Raw genomic sequence first — 12038 nt, 5'->3', positions numbered from 1 at the left:
GCTTTGATCGCGGTCTCCGTTTTTCTTCTCTATACCTCTAATACACAAGGCGCTTCATCTCCAAAGCGTCAGGGGGCATTTTTCCTTCTCCAGATCATTTTGTTGTGGCCGCGGGTTCCTTTTTAATGACATGAAGTGTAATGTGATGCCGCGGACTCCATCTTGGAAAAGGGCAAAGTTTGCCCAAACAGTCTTTACATAGGACTAATAATCTGAAACTAGAAGTCCATGTATCAGTGTAATAAATATAGCAGCAGGTAATAAATATAGCAGCAGGTAATAAATATAGCAGCAGATGTTAAATTAAATTAATAAAGATAAAATAAAAAATATAAAATATAAATACAACAGGATAAAAACGAAAGCCTAAACAGCCAGTTCAAGTTAAAAATCATTTTAATTCAAAATCTGTGTTCAGTCCCAGCGGTGTTAAAGTTTTTAATTTAAAAATCCACTCCATTTCTGCTTTTGATAAGCGTTTTTCAATGTCATTACTTCTACACTTGGGGAGAATTTGTTGAATGCCATAAAAATTAATTATCTGGCATTCTTTTCTGTTGTGAACAGATTTAAAATGAGCTGGGACAGAATGGGTCTCCAGGCCTTTTCTAATATTATATATGTGTTCAGAAAGGCGAGTTTTTAAATTTCTTGTTGTTTTTCCCACATAACATAACTTACATGAACATTCCAGCACATACTGTATATAACGTTCCTGGAGTTACATGTAATAAATGAATTAATGGCATAATTCTTTCCATTCGCTTCAAAACTTAAAAACTTGGCTGTTTGGCTTTTCACAGTTCTACACATTAAACACATAGAGCATCTATGGAACCCTTTTGTTCTAATGCTTTGACGTGGTTTCACCTCTATGCTACTGTGTACCAATTTATCCCTTAATGACGGAGCCCTCCTATAAATAAAATTTGGGCGGTCTGGGATATGTTGCATTAAAATTGGATCCTGTTGTAATATTTTCCAATTATTTTTAAAAATATTTTCTATTTTTTTAAAACAAGAATTATACTGGGAGATAAATGACCATTTAAATTATCAGTATTATCTTTTCTTGCTTTTTCAACAAGGAGGTCCTCTCTTTTTATTTTTGATATCCGTGTTTTTGCTTTAGTAATGGTTTTTTGTTCATAGCCTTTCATCAAAAATCGGTTTGATAATTCTTCGATTTGGTTCTCGCAGATAGTGGTTTCGGTACAGTTGCGTTTAACCCTTGTAAACTGGCTGAAGGGAATACCCTCCAGCCAGTTAAAGTGGTGTTCACTAGTGCGGTCAATGAAGCTATTAGAATCGGTAGGTTTTCTGTAGTTTTTTGTACAGATTTCATTATTTAAAATGTATATCCATAAATCTAAAAAAGAGAGTCCATCTTGGCTAATATTAAAAACTAATTTAATTGAAAAATTATTAGTATTCAATTTCGTGCAAAAATTCTCAAGGTCAGTAAAATCCCCCTTCCAAATAAAAAGCACATCGTCAATAAAACGTTGCCAGGATACCAGGTTCGCCACCAAATGACCATCCGGCCAAATTTGTAGCTCCTCCCAGTAGGCCATAAATAAATTTGCGTAACTGGGGGCGAACCTGGTACCCATAGCAGTGCCTACCAATTGAAGGTAAAAATTTCCATTAAAAATAAAATAGTTATTTTCTAAAATGAACTTAATACCATCAATGATAAAATTCTTTAAAATTGATGAAAAATCTGTTTGATTTAGAAAGTAAGAGACAGCTAAAACACCTTTTTCAATATCAATAATAGTATACAAGGTGGACACATCAGCACTGACTAAAAACATATTCTCCTGCCATTTCGTATTTGAAAGCCGCCTTAGGGCATCACCAGTGTCTTTCAGGTATGCCTTAGTTTTATGTACTAATGGCTGTAAATAGTGGTCTATTAATGAGGACAAGTTTGAAGTAATACTATTACAGCCAGAAATGATAGGCCTTCCTGGGGGTTCAACAGGATTTTTATGAATCTTAGGAAGTATATAAATAGTCGGGATAGAGGGATATTTTATGTTTAAAAACTCGAATTCCTTTTTAGTAATAATACCGTTGTTTAGGGCAGTTTGTGTAAATTCGAGCAGAGCTTTTGAGATCCTAGTAGTAGGATCCGACTTTAATTTTTTATAGGTCACTCCATCCTCTATCTGGCGATAAATTTCTGCCATATATTTCTCTTTGTCCATTAAGACGACACTGCCGCCTTTATCTGCCGGCTTTATTATTAGGTCATGGTCATCTTTCAATGCCTTGACTGCCAACATTTCTTTATTTGAAAGGTTACATCTCTTTCTATTTTTCTGACTTAGATTTTGGTTGACTAATTCTTCCACCTCACTACATACTACTTTACCAAAAGAATCTATGCAACTCCCTTTGGCCTGTATAGGATAAAAAGTGGACGGTGCTTTAAAGTGCGATGTGTCTTGCGGTATTTCTAAAGTGGCATTATCTTTGTTTAAAAAGAACCGTTTTACCGTCATCTTCCTGATGAATTTTTGTATATCCAGGAAGATGTCGAACGCCCCTAAATTGTGCGTCGGGGCAAATTTTAAACCCTTCATTAGCACTTTTTCCTCATAAACGTTAAGGTCCCTTTTACTTAAGTTAAAAATTTTCCTATGTAAAGACTGTTTGGGCAAACTTTGCCCTTTTCCAAGATGGAGTCCGCGGCATCACATTACACTTCGTGTCATTAAAAAGGAACCCGCGGCCACAACAAAATGATCTGGAGAAGGAAAAATGCCCCCTGACGCTTTGGAGATGAAGCGCCTTGTGTATTAGAGGTATAGAGAAGAAAAACGGAGACCGCGATCAAAGCGGTACTTCCGGGTACCTCTGCTGAGTATAGGAACCTAAATACCGGCGTCTACGGGGGATGACGTTTATGCGCACACCCGGCCACCCGCAGTACGTGCGGTAAATGCCGCAGGGTGCGAATTCATTGACGGACCATCCCCCCTGATTAATATCCGGTTCTGGGTCATAAATACTGGCAGCAGAACGAACAACAGCACTCTTCTGAAGAAGGACCATCTGGGTCTGAAATGCATTAAGAGACTGTGCTGTTTCTTTTGGATCCCTATCTGGCTTACTGGCGAAACCTGCTCCCTTGTTCCTGGACTGTGTGGAGGATCGATTCCGGAGTTGGACTTCACATCAGACTGGGGTTTGAACTGTGGGATACGTGTGAGCAGCCTGTTGCCTTGGGATAACATATTTGTGCCTTTTTAACCGTCTACCTTTGTGAGTGTATCTTTATATTAAAAACCATCAATGTGTCTAAGTACTACACTATGATCTGTTTTTGATTTAACCCCCAATGCTGTACCCTTGATCGGGGAACAATATAGGGGTAATCTCTTTTCAGAGTGAAAAATCTCCTTTGAAATAACCTGCTAACCATCACTCATAGGAGAAGGTCATGTATATTTAAACCTATCACTATTGGTGTGATCTTGGTTCTTGGGAACATCCCAAAATAGCGCTATAGGGTGAACAAATCCTTCTTTTTCCAATGTACCTTTGTGTGTTCTGACAAAAAACACTGTTCACCTTTTGCTGCATGTTTTGTTTGGTGCGCTATATTTCGACACAACCTTGTTTTTCCAATCAAATGGCCAACACTATATTGCAGTTTTGTTGAAAATTGCTCTAGCCAGAACCTCAGCAAAATTGCAGACCCAAGTATCTTCAGACTTAATGTAATGAAATCCATTATCTTGATTTCATGATTCGAGTGATGCTTTTATTTAAGTAAGACTTACTGCATAGTAAATGTGATGAAATGATTTCTTGTATTTGAATTCACTACTGGCAACAGAGGTGGAAAGTAAGTTGCACATTAGTTAATTAATGTATTGATTAGGTAAAGTAATAAGTTAATGCAGCATCCGCACTAACTATCATACCACTTCATTTCAGAAATCTAATAATGATAATGATAATGATATTGAAATGTTGAATAGTTCCAACTCTTATTATAAAGATACGATGACACTGCATTCCCTTTCAGCCAATCCTTATCATATTCAACACCTTGAGGACAAAAGCTTTTCTCTTAGATGGATAAATCTCAAAGATTTTCTGAATTCTCAGTAGTTTTTAGATTGACATAAAGGGTGAGATTTAATAAGATGAGAGATTCAGAAAGTGAGAGATTTGGTGAGAAATCTCCAGTTTTTTTAAAGCGCCAATCATTTACACTGCAAAACCAGTGTGATTTTGCAGTGTAAATGATTGCCGCTTTAAAAAAACCTGGAGATTTCTCACCAAATCTCTCACTTTCTGAATCTCTCATCCTATTAAATCTCACCCAAAATGTTCCACAATTCATAAATGCTATGTTAGTGCCCATAAAAAGGTAAACACCACTGGTTCCCATACGCAGTAGTTCAGACAATTTAACAGTTCAGGTTTTAAAGCTATCCATGGCTGAGCACAAATGGTTTAATCAAATTGACCAAGGTTTTAATTCACCTGTTTTAAAGGTAGAGAAGTGAAGCAGACCATTTTTATTGGTTTTGGTTTTGTTTTAAAGTCAAAATTGGGTTTTGGTTTTAATAAAACGCCATGACTTTTGCTTTGTATTTTTTTCACATACAGTAATATGGGTCTATTCTTTCTTAGAATATTATAAACATTAATACTAACAATTTCCACTAATTTCCAGTTAGTTTTGGCACCTCATAGCTCACAATATTATTTTCATCTGCTTTAGGCGAAAGGCTGCTGTGAGCTGGTTACTAAGGTCCTTATTCTGATTGAGTCGGATGGCTCCGAGTGCAGTCGGTCGGCCGATGGTTGGTGTTTGCGCATGTGCAGAGGCGTTTCTGCACATGTGCGAACGCCTAACACGTACGAACACGGCGTGAGGTCCGTGCAGGAAATGATCGTACGGAACATCTGAGCAGGGGGTGGAGAGCGGTGTGAAGGCCTGTTTGGGCTCATTACCATATGCGTACGCGCCGCATTTCATGGGCATTCCCATGAAAATGCTGGGCGTAGGTATGGTAATGCGGCCGTGACGCACATGTGGGGGGTGGACAGCTGACATAGCTGGATGTCAGCTGCCCGCCCATATCCCTGCTTTCATACGGAAAAATGTCAGAGTGGTCTGGAGCACTCAATGCTGCCTGACCACTCGGTCCATCATCCGATGATCGGCGACTATCGGAGGATGGGGGAGGTTCCCACAGATGGAGGAGGTGTTCACATGAAACATCCACTCGCGGTCCGCTGGGTCGGCGTCTTACCGCATTCGGATGGTGTGAGCAATCCGTACAGTAGGCGGGGCTAAGAACAATCGGTTCCTGTCCGAAATAAGCATCTGTCCGATTCAATTAGAATAAGGGCCTAAGTGACAGAGCAGCAGCACAGAGATATGGCAGCTTATATGATATATGAAACATTGCCACACAGCAGTGGCACAAAAGTGGAAATGAAAAGTGGTGCAAGGTGGAGACTGACACTGACATGCTTGGTTAGTTTGGGCCCCCACAAAACAAATTACTGTAGACTTGTTAGCTATGTTAAAAAGTCTACAGTGGCATTCTACGCTGATCATTGATAAGGTTCCCAGCTGTGCTGTAAACACTTACTGAATACACAGTGGATGGTGGGCATCTCAACTAATGCAAAGCCAGTTTGTACAAAGGCCTTTAAATTACATTTTAACTAAAGGAACTTTGTGACATGCAAATTTGTATGGTGTAATTTAAATAATCCTCTACCGTTCTTTGAATGGTGACCATATCAGATGAAGTAATGGTAGATCTGAACAGATGTCAAAATGTTGTGTTGACTCCTCTGGATCACTACTGGGTATTTTGGGAAAGCTGAGTTATTTGCTGGAGAAACTAAAGAAGGAGATGTTGTAGGTTCTAGTGCCATGTGCCACTTCAGCTGCCTATTTGCTCACCAGGAGCTTCTTTCATCTCTTAAAATCTGGATCAGTTGGAAAGAAAGACACAACATACAATTGAAACCAAACATAATCACTGAAATGTTGTAAACCAAATTCAAGATATTGGCAACCCTTGGATCCTGGGAATAAAGGGCTTGATCTAGTCCAAGATACTTAGCAAAATTCTTCTCCTGCAATATCTTGAACTGACTTTCCCAAAGCCTCGTTAGGTGAATCACATGATTCAAGCTAGCAGTGTCTGAACTCACTTCACATGTGGCTTATTTGAAGGAGTTTAGCACCATGCACAAGATGGAAAGTACTCTCAACTGTGCTGGGCTAAGGTATATTCTCCCTCATCTCCCAATGTCATGCCTGTTGTATACATGGCTTTTTGATGTTTCTTCCATCTGCTTAAGCAGATGGATTTTACCTGGTGAACACCTGTTGCTTTAGTTGGGGGCAGGGTAAACTAAACTGTTCTTGCAGGTGCTGCAATCTCCTGCATGCTGTGGCTGAATTCAGAATTTTTTTTGAGGCTTCAGACAGAATCTCTTGCATGCCCATTGTGAGGTTAGCAGGCTGACCGTAAGTCTGTAATTATGATATTTTATTATTTGTAGTGAAAAATGTACACTTTAGTCAGTCTGTACCCTGTAGTCTCTATGTATGTCTATATACCCCCTATATGTGTGTGTAGTTCCAGATCATATATTATTAGGCTGTATAATCCCACCTGAAATGTAATGTCTGTATTTCCCAGGACTTTATTCATGTAAGCATTGTACCATTGGCAATCTCCACAGGGGGTGATCGAATCCCCCTACTATCAACAGGAAGGTTGTCCACAGGGGGTGATCAGCCCATAATGTAATCAGCCGATTATTGTTCCTGCTGTTTACATGAGGGGGATAGCTGAAGGACAATCACCACAGGGGGTGATCAAATTCCCCTACTATGCCCCCGGGAAGGGGGCATCCTACCAAGCTCTGGTGTGGAGCGTCTGTGTTGTGTGGATTTACACAGGTTTCGGCTATCACTGCTGTGTGGATTAAGTGATAGTTTTGTGCTTTGGAACTGCTGCTACAAGGACTGCCATTGGACTGCTACCCGATAACGTTTATATGCTACATTTGACTCTTTTTCCTGTCTTCATCTACTTTCGTGTGCTGTGATAAAAATAAACCATATTTTGGTTTCATCTGCTCGGTGTCTGAGTGATTGAGGAACTCGTACCTTCACATTTGGCGGCAGCGACAGTGGGATCATTCAGACACCAACCATCGAGCACAGAAAGCACAGAGAACAGAGGATCAGACCGTATGTAAGGAAACGGAAAATGCAATAAGGTGATGTTCAGCAAGTGAGCAGGTGTCATTCCTGTGGAAAGGGAAAATGTTTCCAAGGAAAGAAAATCGATGCCTCAAGACCCCTGCAGCAGAGGAGCTCAGGGATGGAGGTTCTTCAGTGTATCGGCAGGCTGGGAAGCCGAATCTGTTATTTATTGTCAGTAAAATGCAGTATATCTGGAAGTACTGGGAAGAAGCTCAGCAGATGGTCAGCGGGTGGAGAGTATCCAGCATACAGGACAAGTTGTGTTACCTGGGGGATGCATTCCTGCACTGTAAAGGTGAGGCCACTTCTTGGAATCTGCTGGGGGAGCCAGAGTTTGTAGAATTTACAGAGGAAGTGATTGCTACAGTTACCCAGATGCTCCAAAGAGGACAATATTCTGAGGCTGAAGGACAAGTCCAGAATAAATTGATGCCCCAGATAGAACCAGAGGAAAGGTCTAGAAGGGGGCTACTGCAATCTGGGCAGACAACCGAGGGGTCTGCCACAGAATTAATTGTTACCGCAAGAGAAGGGTCGTTGTCAGGGGGGCCCCTAACTGCCCTTGAAGAAATGAGTATGGAGGAGCTGATAGCAGAATGTCAGCTGCGAGGTATACCCATCCAATCCTGCACTCGCGGGGAAATCCTTCAGCAGATCCTTCGCGATCAGGGAGATCCTACAAAAGCATTTACCGATTATCGGGCATGTATCCTCCATTTCGGTGCCCAGCTGAGTGTGTGGGAACAATTGGAGTATCTGGAGGAGTGCTTTATTGTGGCAGAGGAAGAGGCGATTGATCGGGGGCTCCTGGATACCCCAGCATGGCAAGATCAGTGTCGCAGGGGGCGTGATGAAAGGCACCGTTTGCAACTGCTTCTCCCCCATCCTAGGGAGGAAGCTGCTCCGTGTTCTATACAGGGGGAGGTTATCCCCAAAGTGAAGGAGGTTATTCAGGAGGAGCTGCACTACAGCTTCCCTTTTGCTGAGATGGAAGATGAAGAGCTATTATCCTGCTGCCAGGGGATCTATGAGGACTGCGTCCAAGAAGAGATCGCCGTGGTTAGAGGAGTGTTCGACAACATCCAGGCCACAAGCATACCAGTCGCAGATGATGTCGTGCTTCAGGCTGCCCAGCATATTCAGCTGGGGAAGGTGGTTATCCTGGAGACTGAGGACTGCGCAGAGGAAGCGGCAGGTGAGACCCAGGCTTTTGAGGGGGTAGGACTGGCCTTGGACCAGCTTGCCCTGCAGCCACCAGCGGAATTGTTCCTGATGGAGGGTCCCTTCTCAGCCCTGGGCATTGAGACCAAATGCTGGACTGAAATTTGCCATGCCCCTAGTTTGGGTTTGGGGGAGGAAGGACATGACGGGGTGGTGGAAGTGCCAGGGCCAGAGCCCCTATATTGGCCTGCTGTTTGGCCCCTGTTCCTTGGGCAAGAGGGGGAGGTGGAAAGTGGTCCCTGCCCCATTGTGCCCGAGGCAAAAGTATTAGTAGGTTACAATGTTGCAGAGGGGGGTTACCCAGAATCCGAAGAAGAGGAATCGCTACATCACTTGTTAGTTCCAATGTATGACTTAGACTGTAATCATGCCCTGGCTGGTTCTGCAAACCAGCCGCCTTTTACAAGATGGGTTTGGTATGATGTCACCCTGTGGGACTCCGGTGGTACATCCAAACCCCAGATTCTCGGCTCTGCATCCCGCTATTCCAGGTTGTTATTGGTTCCTGAGCAACTGGGCACAGTGACTAAAGATGTAGGGGGAGGAGTGTGAGGTTAGCAGGCTGACCGTAAGTCTGTAATTATGATATTTTATTATTTGTAGTGAAAAATGTACACTTTAGTCAGTCTGTACCCTGTAGTCTCTATGTATGTCTATATACCCCCTATATGTGTGTGTAGTTCCAGATCATATATTATTAGGCTGTATAATCCCACCTGAAATGTAATGTCTGTATTTCCCAGGACTTTATTCATGTAAGCATTGTACCATTGGCAATCTCCACAGGGGGTGATCGAATCCCCCTACTATCAACAGGAAGGTTGTCCACAGGGGGTGATCAGCCCATAATGTAATCAGCCGATTATTGTTCCTGCTGTTTACATGAGGGGGATAGCTGAAGGACAATCACCACAGGGGGTGATCAAATTCCCCTACTATCAACAGGAAGGTTGTCCACAGGGGGTGACCACCACATAATGTAATCAGACTGTGTTTTGTATCTTGTGTTGACTCTGCTATGCATATCTTGGCTACTTCCAGACTTTCTGGAACCGACCCCAGCAGGGGGCAGAAGCAGATGGGCAGCAGCAGTACCTGGGAGGGGGGATAAACCTGACTTGAATCCACCAATAGGGATTGAGTGCAAGCCCACTGATGGTATGGAGAAGCGTGGGAAATTGGAAGTTTTTAAAATGACTTGTACACCTGCCAGCTCAGTATGTTAGTCGCAATCCGGTCTCAGGGGTCCTACCCTTCACTGGATCTTGTGGAACACATCGTTTGCCCGGGAAGGGGGCATCCTACCAAGCTCTGGTGTGGAGCGTCTGTGTTGTGTGGATTTACACAGGTTTCGGCTATCACTGCTGTGTGGATTAAGTGATAGTTTTGTGCTTTGGAACTGCTGCTACAAGGACTGCCATTGGACTGCTACCCGATAACGTTTATATGCTACATTTGACTCTTTTTCCTGTCTTCATCTACTTTCGTGTGCTGTGATAAAAATAAACCATATTTTGGTTTCATCTGCTCGGTGTCTGAGTGATTGAGGAACTCGTACCTTCACATTTGGCGGCAGCGACAGTGGGATCATTCAGACACCAACCATCGAGCACAGAAAGCACAGAGAACAGAGGATCAGGATGTGAGGGTACGAGTTCCTCAATCACTCAGACACCGAGCAGATGAAACCAAAATATGGTTTATTTTTATCACAGCACACGAAAGTAGATGAAGACAGGAAAAAGAGTCAAATGTAGCATATAAACGTTATCGGGTAGCAGTCCAATGGCAGTCCTTGTAGCAGCAGTTCCAAAGCACAAAACTATCACTTAATCCACACAGCAGTGATAGCCGAAACCTGTGTAAATCCACACAACACAGACGCTCCACACCAGAGCTTGGTAGGATGCCCCCTTCCCAGGCAAACGATGTGTTCCACAAGATCCAGTGAAGGGTAGGACCCCTGAGACCGGATTGCGACTAACATACTGAGCTGGCAGGTGTACAAGTCATTTTAAAAACTTCCAATTTCCCACGCTTCTCCATACCATCAGTGGGCTTGCACTCAATCCCTATTGGTGGATTCAAGTCAGGTTTATCCCCCCTCCCAGGTACTGCTGCTGCCCATCTGCTTCTGCCCCCTGCTGGGGTCGGTTCCAGAAAGTCTGGAAGTAGCCAAGATATGCATAGCAGAGTCAACACAAGATACAAAACACAGTCTGATTACATTATGTGGTGGTCACCCCCTGTGGACAACCTTCCTGTTGATAGTAGGGGAATTTGATCACCCCCTGTGGTGATTGTCCTTCAGCTATCCCCCTCATGTAAACAGCAGGAACAATAATCGGCTGATTACATTATGGGCTGATCACCCCCTGTGGTGGCCGGTTCCACAAAGTCTGCTAGAGCCCAGAGGTTTACAAAGAATTGTAAACCCCCCTGTGGAGATTGCCAATGGTACAATGCTTACATGAATAAAGTCCTGGGAAATACAGACATTACATTTCTAGTGGGATTATACAGCCTAATAATATATGATCTGGAACTACACACACATATAGGGGGTATATAGACATATATGGAGAACAAGAGGGTACCGACGGACTAAAATAGTACATTAATTACTACACCTAATAAAATATAGTAATTACAGATTTACAGTAAATCTGATAACCTCACATTCCTTCCCCTACTATTGTAGTCCCGGTACCAAGCTGTTCAGGAACCAATAACAACCTGGAATAGCGGGATGCAGAGCCGAGAATCTGGGGTTTGGATATACCACCTGAGTCCCACAGGGTGACATCATACCAAACCCATCTTGTAAAAGGCGGCTGGTTTGCAGAACCAGCCAGGGCATGATTACAGTCTAAGTCATACATTGGAACTAACAAGGGATGTAGCGATTCCTCTTCTTCGGATTCTGGGTACCCCCCCTCTGCAACATTGTAACCTACTAATACTTTTGCCTCGGGCACAATGGGGCAGGGACCACTTTCCACCTCCCCCTCTTGCCCAAGGAACAGGGGCCAAACAGCAGGCCAATATAGGGGCTCTGGCCCTGGCACTTCCACCACCCCGTCATGTCCTTCCTCCCCCACCCCCAAACTAGGGGCATAGCAAATTTCAGTCCAGCATTTGGTCTCAATGTCCAGGGCTGAGGAGGGACCCTCCATCACAAACAATTCCGCTGGTGGCTGCAGGACAGGCTGTGTCAGCTCTGTCCCCTTAAAAGCCAGATGCTCACCTGCAGCTACTTCTGCGCACAGCTCCTTCTCCGCGATAGCCTCCTTCCCCAGCTGAGTATGCTGGGCAGCCCGAAACACGACGTCATCTGTGACTGGTGGGCTGGTGGCCTGGATGTTGTCGGATACTCCTCTAACCACGGTGATCTCCTCCTGGACGCAGTCCTCATAGATCCCCTGGCAGCAGGTTAATAATTCTGCATCTCCCACCTCAGCAAAAGGGAAGCTGTAGCGCAGCTCCTCCTGAATAACCTCCTTCACTTTGGGGATAACCTCCCCCTGCAGAGAACACTGAGCAGCTTCCT

Source organism: Crinia signifera, chromosome 7 (genome assembly GCF_055691185.1).
Source record: "Crinia signifera chromosome 7, ASM5569118v1, whole genome shotgun sequence".
Classification (NCBI taxonomy): Eukaryota; Metazoa; Chordata; class Amphibia; order Anura; family Myobatrachidae; genus Crinia; species Crinia signifera.
The sequence above is the reverse complement of the archived record's forward strand: the minus strand, read 5'-3'. Positions refer to the sequence as shown.